Genomic DNA, 11,815 nt, shown 5'->3' on the forward strand with positions numbered 1-11,815 from the left:
GCTGTAACAGTATTTACGTGTTTGCAGATTAGAAAACAAGAACAGTTTGTCTGGATTTGATTCAAGTCTTTATAATGCTATTATACACATTTTTCTTCCCTGCATTCATAAAAAGCTGCAAGTTGATAAACATCACTTACTTGGCACAGATCAACCATTTTCCAGGCCATATACCTGAGAAAAGTACAATCCACAAGCCAACTGCAGCAGGTATTTTAGTTCATAAAATGGAATATGTGTCTCTAACCTCCTCTAATCAAAAATGAACAACATCCCTTGCTATGTGAAATGGGTTTATTGCCATATGGTAGCTGATTGGGAAAGTGGTAAACTCCTAGAAGTTCAGTATCATGGCCCCTAAATGGCAGGGGGTTCTGGTCAACTCCATGGGAAGAAAAGCAGTAGCTGTGCTCTAGTACCCCCAGCCATTCATCTGCTCTATGCCCTCAGACTTTGAATGTTTATTCTGGGAACACAGAAGGAATGTAAAGAATATCAGTAGGATGCTGGAGGTTTATTTTCTTGGTGGAACAAGATGCTTAGCCCTGTCCTTTTTTCCTTCTTTTCCTGCTTGTTGACAAAAACTAATAGACAAAGCAGACAGAGGTATCTCCATTTCTGGCATCCTCAGCACAAGCGTGATGAAAGGATGTTTAAGAGGCAGCTGACTAAGCCGGTTATTTTTAACAACAGAACTACCAGTGGACATTTCTGTGCCTGTCATGTTATCTAGGGCTTTAAACTAACTTGAAAAATCAATTTCCATGTAGTGAAAAGAAACTGAGAGTGCCCAGCAGGCCAGATTGCAGAAAACTTGGCATTTTAATATTAAAATATATTGTAAATACTATAATCTCTCTTCTCACTCCTCGCACATATTATTCATTGGGACATATAATAAGCTGAATAGAAACTACTTGTGTATAAATTTCTATAGCGAATGTGTTGTCCAGTAGGCTGTCCTGGGTTGAGCACCAGCAGTCATTTTTCTCCTTCTTAGGAGCTAGTACAGTGTTGTGTTTTGATCTTTTGGCCTGGGAACAGTGCTGATAACGCCAATGTTTTCAGTTGCTGCTTGAATGTTTGGTCTGGCCAAGGACTTTCTGAGCCTCATGCTCTGCCAGGGAGGAGGGGAGGCCGGGAGGAAGCAGAGACAGGACACTTGACCCAAACTAGCCAAAGAGGTATTCCATTCCACAGCACGTCATGCCCAGGATGCAACTGGGAGTGACCCGGAAGGGCTAGAGGGACTGCAGGGTTGGACGAGGTATCGGTCGGTGCTCCGCTGGGGGGAGTGGGGCGAGTTATCAGTCAGCTGGTGCTGAGGTGTTGTATTCTTTCCTCTTGTTATTTCCTTTAGCACCATTATTACTGGTGGTAGCAGCAGTGGTTTGTGTTATACCTTAGTTACTAAACTGTTCTTATCTCAACCCATGGGAGTTGCATTCTTTTCAATTCTCCTCTCCATCCCTCCAGGAGCAGGGGGAGGGCAAGAAGGGGGGGAGTGAGTGAACGAGGTTTGTGGTTGGGTTTAAACCACGACATAGGCTTAATCAGTTGATAGTATAATGTATAATGTCAGATTTTAGCTAATGCTTCAGCAGCTAATATTTCTTTTGCTGAGTACTTATATGTCTGTGTCCTCCTCTGGTCTTCACTTGGAGAACTAATATGGAAAGGATTTATTGGTTACCTAGATTCCATGTACACAGAAGGAGGTGCTTTTCTATCTCCAGATTGAAGCCTGCAAATTAATCTGTGAGTATGAATCACTCTTGATCTATCATTCCTCAGATTTCTGGACAGTATGAAATATCAGTCTCAAAGCATCTGCATCTCTAAACTCTAAATACCAAACTTTTCTTAATTAACTCACTGCTTAAACTGATATTGAATAAGGGAATATAAAAACTAAGGAACTGTTCATAGCATAAATCAACATACTTCCTGTACTGAACACCTTCCATTAAAGCTCACATTCCGTGCTTAAAGACTCAGAATTTTTACTCTTCCTTTCAGAACAAATTTCAGGAGAATAGACCGAGCAACTAAAATTGTTAATCTACTTTTTAACCAGTTGTAGTTTCACTTCTTTTCTGTTTATCTTCTCTTTTGGTTTCAGTTCTCAAGGTCATTTTCATTGGTTTCCAAAGTCTTGGCTTTTTGTGCAGCAAGTTAGATGAAGAGCTAAATGATTATTTTGTAGTAAGAGATGAAAGTTAGATGAACCTTGACATATCACTCATGGTATAATTCAGCAGTGAATTCATATCATCAGGATTTATCTACTTTAGAAACTAAACAGTTAACTTAATCATCTCTTTTTATTGCTAATTTAGAAAAGCTTTTTTTCCTAAGTACACTCTCACTTTTCTGAATTCACTGCATGTGACCTGCACCTTTTGTCCACTGCACCATTACCAGCAGCTAATCCCTCTTATTTATTGATAATTGGACAAAACTGAACAACATGCCAACTCCTGAAAACTGAACGCCACTAAAGGCGTCTATTCAGGTTTTCTTCCAAAACCACATTAGTTTCCAAGTTCACTTCCTTTGTAGAATATCAATGGGAAAAGAGTTTGCAATTCTCTCATGGCTTAGGAATTCCACTAATTCTAACCTGCACATTGCATAACCGTGTGAGATGTAGGAACATGATGTACTCGGGCTCAAAAAATGCACACTTGTAAAACAGGAAAGGGAAAACTTATTTAATGTTTTGCTAATCAATTTAGAACTTGCAATGTTCATTTGAAAACAAATGATCATTGTTGCAGTTATGTCGGTCAATGGGTAAGTGGTAATTAAGCAATCAGTATTTGTGAAATGTGGTCTGACCCTTAAAGTTTTAATCACAATTTTCATCATTACTGTTTTTGTCAAACACAACCTGCATTACTGATGCTTTGTCAAATATTCACTACAACATATTCAAGATAATGTTGAACTTCTTAAAACCATGTGTTGCTGGCAATCATGTTTATCTACAGGTTTATATAGTTCAATTACTTGGTGCAAAGTGCATGAGTACACACTGGGTAGAAGAAAACAAACAAAAAAGTGGCTTTAGGAAAAATCGTAGCTATCACCAATATACAAGACTCCTAAATAGCAGCTCCCCATGAAAAAGATTGCCATTTAGAAGCAGAAGCACTAGTGAGCTGTGCTGAACATCCCCCTTCAGCAAAATATTCTTTCATGTTTTTATTCATTTGCCCAATCTCTGTGCAGCCTTTCCAATATCCAGCTATACTGATCTAAAGATGAAGCCACAAGCCTCCTCTTGCAGAAACCAGGGAAGAGAATAAAATTCCTGTGTGGCATTTGACAAGACTGCCTGTATGTGAAGTCCTACACTGAGGTACCCAAGCAATTTGGGAGTGGGTTATCTTTGGAGCAGGAGGCACTGCATATGGGCTTATTAGTACTGTCTGTCAGGGCTTTGCTACTTTAATGTGGTTTTATAGCTTCTGCGTCACATGCTCATATTCTTGCTACACAGACTTACCAGCTTGCTCAGAGTGCGCTAGAGTACGTCTAACACAGCCTTTCACTGTGAGGTGTAGACACATTCCAAGAATCTCTGCTTGCCATTACTCAATTTGGGAAATGGATACAAGTAATTTTTCTGCAGTGAGGCTGGCTTTTAGCTAGGGAATTTAAGAAGCAGCATCACAGAGTGATCATTCAGAAGCAGATGAAAAGAATATTCTCCATCACCATATTTTTTTTTCTCTGTCAGCTTCCCTGGCAAGAAATCATGTCTCATTTTTAACAAATGGATTTTTTTTTTTTTTTTTAAGAAAAAGTGACTGTTCCCAAACATACAGTCTTGAATGAAGGGGCACAAAGAAACATTATTTACACATGGTGTGAAATGGAGTAATTTACAATTTTTAATCTAACAAATAATTTCAATCATATATTCAGAGCATATAGCCATTGCCTGTCAACTTTAGTTCCAGAAATTGGAAAGTATAATGGCTTTCTTTGTACATGGGGTGTGTGTGTGTGAATGGCATTGTTAGGTTTTATTTACAGAGAAGCTGGAGTGTCTCCATAACACAGCATGCATATCAGCAAAAGCCAAGAATAGACCCTTGCCCTCTATCTCTGGGAGGAGAGATGTTGCAGCCAAAGTATAAAAAACACCCCGTAGTAATCTCACAGGGACAAAAAGACACAAATGTGACCAAATTCCTTAGTTATTTTATGTTGACAAGCTTACTGATACCACTGATAGAGTTTCATTAATTTACATAGGCAAAAATAGTAATTCACTTTGCTCTCACTGGAGTTAATGGGAGGAGAAAAAACTTTCTACCAATCATATACATAAGACCAAAACTAAACTCAAAACTATCCTCACAGTGAACTTAATAACTTTATTGTTTTACAGTCTGAATTATTTCAAATATATTTAGCAAATGATTATTTAACTTTAAATGTACAGAAAAATCAAAAGCTTAGAAGCAAAATCTTGTAAGCTTGCAAGAGCACACAAAGAGTAATTATACTATACTCCCAAGTCAAATAAAACACATACTAATTATCTGTAATTTAAAAATCATGACAAGAATTTTGATCAAACCTTGCAGATCTTGTCCCTTACCCTGACATGAGAACAGAGTAAGTAAATTTTACCACAGGAAAAGTTACAGTTGAAAATATCTGAAATCTTCATGATCATCAGTAGCAACTTAATCCCACAACCAAACGAGGAGATAAGTTGTTTTTACCCACCTCTTCCTATTTCACAAACCTCTTGAGCTGCCATTGCATCCCACAGGAGGGAAGAAACGTGTCACTGTGTGGCCTTTCCATTTCTGAGAAGGGGCTAAGTGCAAGTTTAACAACAATAAATTGAAAATAATAATAAAAAATATCCATAACACCTCATGGTCTTAATTATGGGTGCACTGTCAATGCATGTACACAGCATGAGCATGGGTTGTTGCTTGAAACAGTAAAAGTAAGGCAAATGTTAATAGTTATTGTTGTCCATAAGGGTGTATGCTCTACTAGAGCTAGTAGGGAACAAGTAACTCATATTCAGTAGTTAATATCCTTACTTTTACATTGGTTGCCAGTGATGATCCAGGATCCTTGTTTTCAAGTGGTGAAAATGGTTAGGGGTGTCAGAAAATTTGCTGGTATTATTAATTTTAACCAGGATGGGTTTGCAGGCTTAGTCACATTCAGAAAAAATCCTATGTTGTTCAATTAAAAAATTATTTCTGCTTTGTTTTGTTTTAAGAGTGCTTCTTTCAGAGCATTTTCCATATATCTAGGAGATATGCAGAACAACAATACTTGGTATGAACCCAGAAATTAGGTATGTGAAGAAACATTGGTCCAAAATTAACCACTCTCGATAGCATAGTGAACTGATTTGGGAAGTTACCAGATGTCAAGATTTGTACTAAACCATCCCAAACCCTGTTTTTTAAACACAGATTTCTAAATCGATAATTGTCCAACTAGGAGATAACCATATTGTGTAAGTTTAAACAGATAATTTTGGTGCCTAGCGCAGATGATGTGTCTTCTTATAGTCCAAGGAGAAACCTGAAAATCTGAGTTAGAAGCCTGTCAATTTCCAGTGACTGTAGGTTTTAGATTAAGAAGAGTTTATAATGTCAATAAGATACCATAATTTCACCAGTGTGAACATCTCCCTTGCACCTTGTTAAGTCACCATTTCTTCAAGAAAAAACAAGTATTCACAACACTTGATTTTAAATGGCAATCACAGAATAAAGGGAAGCCTGAATGTATACACTTGTATATCATCTGATCAGCATTACTCTTGAGTGTGAGTTCTGTCAGTCTATTATGCAGGACTGGGAGGGATCAATTCTAACACAGGAGAAGTAAGATAAAAAGAGTAAACATTAAAATAGCTGGCCAATCCTAAACACAAATGCATGCCTTTGCTTTTACAGTAATTATAATTATACTAGGTTTCTTTTCTGCAGTTTCTCCCCTCCATGAGAAGTCACTGACAAAGATTCCTTTAAATTTCAGCAAGTTTCCTTCTTTTCTCAGCTGCAAAGTCTATGTAATGGGAAAATACTGTCCCGAAACTGCAAAAAAATATGTTTTTCATTCTGACAATGGAAAGACAAATGATTCACTTATCATGTAATATTTATCATCAATTCTATCAATTCTTGACAAAGAATGAAGGTAGACTGTTTGGTATTTAAAGGGACTGTACACTCATGGGATATTGAATTATCTAAAGATCACTGCTAAGGAAAAAACAGAAAATAACATACTAGTTATGGAAACTGAAAGTTTCTTGAATATATGTCCTGGCTGCAACTTGCCTTTAACCTTGAGTGCCTCTTATTTCCTTTCCCAGTAGCTATGAAACCAAGAAAAATTAGTGGAGTCCAAACTGGGGACACTGCAAATAACAGAGAGGGAAACCAAAAATTACTTCAAATTCAGAGTTTAAAGGGTTAAAGAAGTAATACTATTTAAACAGGGTTGCAGAACTCCTATTAAAAATGGCAGTACTATAAATGTTCTAGTATTGTCAGGAATGTTCTGTTGGATGACACTATACTGTGATTTGTACACACAGCGGACCAGAGCTGATGGGTGAATGAAATGATCCATAACCCTCACTGACACATTTAGAGCAGTTCAGCTGCACACAGAGAACAGTCCATCATTTGCACCCTTCTGTGAAAGCTGGCTTTACCAAGTGTTTCAATGAAATATGTGCAACTTCCCATTTAAATTAGTACCACATGAACCATGAAGAGCACCACAGGTATCTGTTGTAGTACCAGCCTAATGCAAAAGTGGCCTGTCTTGTAATGCTCTAACAGGAAAGACATACAACCATTCATCTGTAACATATTAAAACCAGAAGAAATAAATTACTCTGTAGATGAAGAATTATTGCTTGTGGAGAGAATGTGCAAAGGTAGTTCTAAAAAGCAGCTTTTACTAAAAAATTATTGCAACAGCATTTGAATTCCTAATGCATATTAAACCTAGTTCGCATAATCATAAATCATCATTTTTAAATCAAGAAAATCTGCTTGAAACTTTTTAAAGGTTTATTTTACTAGTTCAGAACTATTTCAGCATTACCACTGAGGGAAGCACAGTAGGAGTGACTATAAGGGTGAAATATAAAACTTAACCATTTGCCAAGAAAAAACATTTTGGTCCTGAATTTTTCAAGTTTACCAGTAAGAGCTGCATTAGTATCTAAAAATGCCTTGTGAACACAGAGGTGACTAAAAAGAATTGAATTCCTATGGATGGATTTGCCCTCTTGTGCAATGGCTTTTCTTAAATGGTCTCATGTAGTCTAGACAGTTAGGCACAAGAGTTAGAAAAAGCAATGAATTTACCCAAATGCTACAAATAGTTTATATTGAATTAATTTTAATGGGAAAATTAATCTCTGCTCATTCCAAGCAAAGTATCTAATGCTTGATAAATCCTGAGCTGAACACAAACTAGTGTTCAGGCTGGTGAATACTTGGTACATTCAGAGTAGCTTACAGGAACTGATGCAAACGTCCTTTTTGCTATTGGATAAGGAATCAGTACCAGTATCAATAAAGAAACAGTCCCACGCCTACCCACCAGTCTAGATACATGTTTGTGATAGTTCCAAACATAATACAAAGAATAAATGGAGTTAGCATCTTTTGCCCAGATTTTAAAAAGTGTGCCTTGAATTTCAGCTACTGGATGCTAAAGTAACCTCTGGGAAATCAGTCTTGTTCCAGCTGCATCTGGTTAGAACATTTCTGTCATCTCTGAAAGTGAGACCTTTGTCTTCATTTCTAGCAGTGCCTAGAAAACTGACATCAGGTCCAGCCTTTCAGTAAAACAGGATATTTTGTACTGCTATCTGCCCTATATATAATAGCAATGTGCTATGTTTTAATGAATGTTCTTATATTCAAGTATTCTTAATGTGACTTTTAAAGCAGAGTATCTACAAAGTTTGAACAGAGAAAATTCTGCAGTCAGGTACTTGATCCGAAACCCACTTTGCAAAACCAGCTTTGTCCTGAACTGATGAAGCTATATACCATGCTTCTTACTTGAAATTGTCCATAACTGAAAAATGCAACTCAGCCTTGGGCTCAGGCACCAGGTGAAGACAAACAAATAAGCACATACCCATACTGCACATCAATTCAGGGAATAGGTGATTTAGGGGGATGCAAGAAGAGCAGGAATGAGAGGATCAAAAAAACAGAATCAGTCTTCCCTAATAAGTAGGCTTCTCATACTAAGTAATATGTAAGTTCCATGCCTATTTAATGAATTTGTTTCTCCCATGAGCGTTCGGCAGTACCAGTGAGACTTGAATGCTAACAGGAGTAAGGCTGTCTCCTGAATTTTTCCTCAAGCCATGTTCACTGCCCTTTGGTTCATGGCTCTGTGGTCTCTCAGACACAAATATAAAGAAATGAAAAGCAATTTTGCAAAACTGGTAATTTTAGGTTGTGTGCTGTTAATTAAATAGAATACTATCATAAGATATTCAAACAGCACAAGGGTGGAACTGCTGCAGTTTTGTGAATGATATCTAAATAGTCTGGATGATTGAGAGTCATTTCTATCAGTAATCTTACTATAGCAGCTACAACATACAGCTCCATGTGTCAGGAAACCTCTATACTACTTCTGTCTTTGCTTAAAATAGCAGAATTTCAAATGCTAATGTGTGTAAAATAATTGCTTTTAGCCTAGATTCTTGTTTTAATACTGTGAGACTCTCAGATATGTGAGTTCATATCTGTATTTAATCTAAATGATCTAAATGGATGGAGCTTTAAGCAACCTGGGCTCGTGGAAGGTGCTCCTACCCACGACAGGGGCATTGAAACTAGATGATCTTTAAGGTCCCTTCCAACTCAAACCATTTTATGATTCTACCATTTTGGTGGGTTGACTCAGCCAGCAGGTAAGCTTCCACCCAGCTCAATTTCCCCCAGCAGAATGGGGGAGGGAACTGGAAGGCAAAGTCAAGAAAAACTTGTGGGTTGAGATAAAGATAGTTTATTAAGTGAAGGGAAAATGGGTGGTAAAAAACCAAAAACAAAACCCCAGGTGATGCAAAGGCATTCACTCACCACTTCCCACCAGCTGAGTGATGTCTAGCCAGGCTCCATGCAATAGCTGCTTTAGAAAAAACCCTTACCACTGCCAGAAGTTTATTGCTGAGCATGATGTAATATCGTATAGAATATCTTTTGTCCTTTTGGGTCAGCTATCCTCTCTGTCCTCTCCCGAAATCTCACCTACTCTGAGTCTTCACCCTGGGCAGGAGCAGAATGAAAAACAGAGAAGGCCTTGGCACTGGGCATGCACTGTTCAGGGTAGCTGAATCACTGCAGTGGTATCACCATCACAAAGACAAAGCACAGCACCATACAGGCTAGTATGAAGAAAAAGAATTCCATCCCATCCATCCCCATTACACTGATTTTTTTTGTTACAGTCATTATTTAAAACTCCCAGAAAAGATTCTCTTTGTACTAGAAGTTTTCACATCAAAATTTCAAAGGTAACCCCTGCATTTCAGATCAAAAAGTACATTGTATGTTGCATTCTGTATTTTTTCTTCCTCTGTTTCTTTGTGGGTAGGACAACAATAATGAGTGTTAAAAGATACATCAGTTTTATTATTGGACTCACCATCAGTATCATTGCAGAATCAAATAATAGCTGAGGTTGGAAGGCATCTCTGGGTATCATCTAGCCTTGCTCAAAGCAGAGACAGCTATAGTAGGTCACTCAGGGCTATGTTCAGTTGTATCTAGAATATCTCCAAGGATGAAAACTCCACAACTTTGCTGAGGAATATGTCCTAGTCTTTGACCATCCTCATAATAAAAAAGCTTTTCCTTATGTTTAGGTGGAATTTCCTGATTTATGCCCATCACCCCTTGTCCTGTCACTGAGAAGAGCCTGGCTCCATGATCTTTACTCCCTCAGCAGGTATTTATAGACATGGGTAAGAGCCCCCTTGACAGGAAGTCTAGTCCTTTAATCATCTTCATGACACTTTGTTGGACTGTCGGTAGTATGTCTATGTCTCTTCTGTAGTGCAAAGTCCACATTTGGACCAAGCACTCCAGATGCTGGGCAGAGAGAAAGGGTCACTTCCCTCAACCTTCCATCGATGCTCTCCTTAGCACAGTCCAGAAGGCAGCTGACCTTTTTTTGCCACAAGGGCACACTGTCACGAGTTTTTTCTGCCCCTAGCATGTACTGGTGCCCGGGGTTATTCCCCCGCAGATGCAAGACCGGTCATTGTCCTTTGGTAAACTTCAAGAGGTTCTTGTCAGCCCATTTCTCCATCTTTTTGAGGTCCTTCTGAATAGCAACATAGCCATCTGGTGTATGAGCCACTGATGCAAGTTTTGTATCATCTGAAGACTTGCTGAGGGTGCACTGTGGACCATCATTCTGGTCATTAATTAAGATGTTTCACAGTATTGGCCCCCACGGGTTCATATACCTGGCTCAGACACTCTACTGCCTGGCTTAACTGATCATCCCATGGAGGTCAGTTGGTGCCAGATGGTTCAGAAGAATACACATTCACACACACATAGGTAGTAAATATGAAATTATTTACTCCCCATACAAGTATCTGAGTAATTTCTGACAGACAGATATTGTTCTAAAGCCTAGAGCATGAATTTAAATAAATGCAGCTTATTTTCTATTAAGCCACTAGAATCAGACCTTCCTGATATCCATATAAATACATAACTTTTCTGTAAATCAGCGATGCCTAATCATAAGTTGCATAGAGGTGCAGGCAAAAGTAATTCTGAATAATGTGCTTTTTTTCTAAAGAAAGTCTTCTTCCTTTTTTTTTTTTTTCTTTCTTTTAATTTTTCTCTATATCTTTACAACAGTTTATAACCAGGCTATGACAATTAGATGCATGTTCTCTCCAAAGTACTTAGGAGCAGACTGAATTGTCACCTTCATCTTTATCCTTAGGTACGTTATGGACAGTATCATCATCATCATGATCCTCTTCTGGGATTGGAGTGATGGTCTTGACAGCAGGTCCAATAACTTCCCATCACCAAGGAGATGAGACAAGAAAGTCTGGAGCATGACAAAAATAAGGGGGGGGTGGGGGGTGGGGGGGTGGAGTGAGGGAAGGCATTTCTTTCTCTTAATCTGAGATCCAGGTTACATGTCATTAGACTTCACTGGTTATATCTTAACTAGAGCATGTGGCAATCAGCCTGAATTGTGGACAGTTTGGGTCAGATTCTAATCTTATGAAAAGTCTTCTTAAAGAAATGAAACCTGAAAGAATATGAGATTATTACCTAGAATTAAAAAATAAATTGATATATTCTATGTCATTTGATTCTTTCATATTGTGAAAATAGAGTAATGAATGATTAAAAATTGCAATGTACATTCAAACAAACTAAAAGGGATTTTGGTCATTTTTTTAAACTGCCAGTTGAATCCTCAACTGCACACTACACAGGGGTAAAGAGGAATTATGGATACACTTTCCTAGCTGTTTTGACCAGTTTCACTGTTGTTACTGTATTTGTGTAATTTCTTTCAAAATTTGTATGGCTTTCTATGTTTTCTACAGTGTTAAAGCTACTCACTGCATTAGCTGGAATTCGCCATTTGTAGTCCAGAAAGCAAATTACAAGTCTGGTCATGTACGTGAGTTGCTTGGATCACTTCAAATCCCAGTCAAAACCTGACCAAGAACTGTTGGGTTTTTTTTTGTTCTTATTAGCTTGCAAGCTATTTTGGATGGACAATGGCTACA

At 38.0% G+C, this 11,815-nt stretch overlaps 1 long non-coding RNA gene across 2 annotated transcripts; it reads left to right on the plus strand.

Moving 5' to 3' along the window:
- Positions 1 to 1,199: 1,199 nt before the first annotated feature.
- On the plus strand, positions 1,200 to 11,379 carry LOC136012691 (uncharacterized). Of its 2 annotated transcripts, none has more exons than XR_010611906.1 (5): positions 1,200 to 1,267; positions 1,665 to 1,758; positions 3,235 to 3,364; positions 9,908 to 9,990; positions 11,008 to 11,379. It is a non-coding gene; the product is annotated as an uncharacterized LOC136012691 (long non-coding RNA). The 2 variants fall into 2 exon arrangements; XR_010611907.1 differs by having other exon boundaries at positions 1,233 to 1,267; positions 1,698 to 1,758.
- The last annotated feature ends 436 nt before the right edge of the window (positions 11,380 to 11,815 follow it).

This window comes from Lathamus discolor, chromosome 4 (genome assembly GCF_037157495.1).
Source record: "Lathamus discolor isolate bLatDis1 chromosome 4, bLatDis1.hap1, whole genome shotgun sequence".
Lineage (NCBI taxonomy): Eukaryota > Metazoa > Chordata > Aves > Psittaciformes > Psittacidae > Lathamus > Lathamus discolor.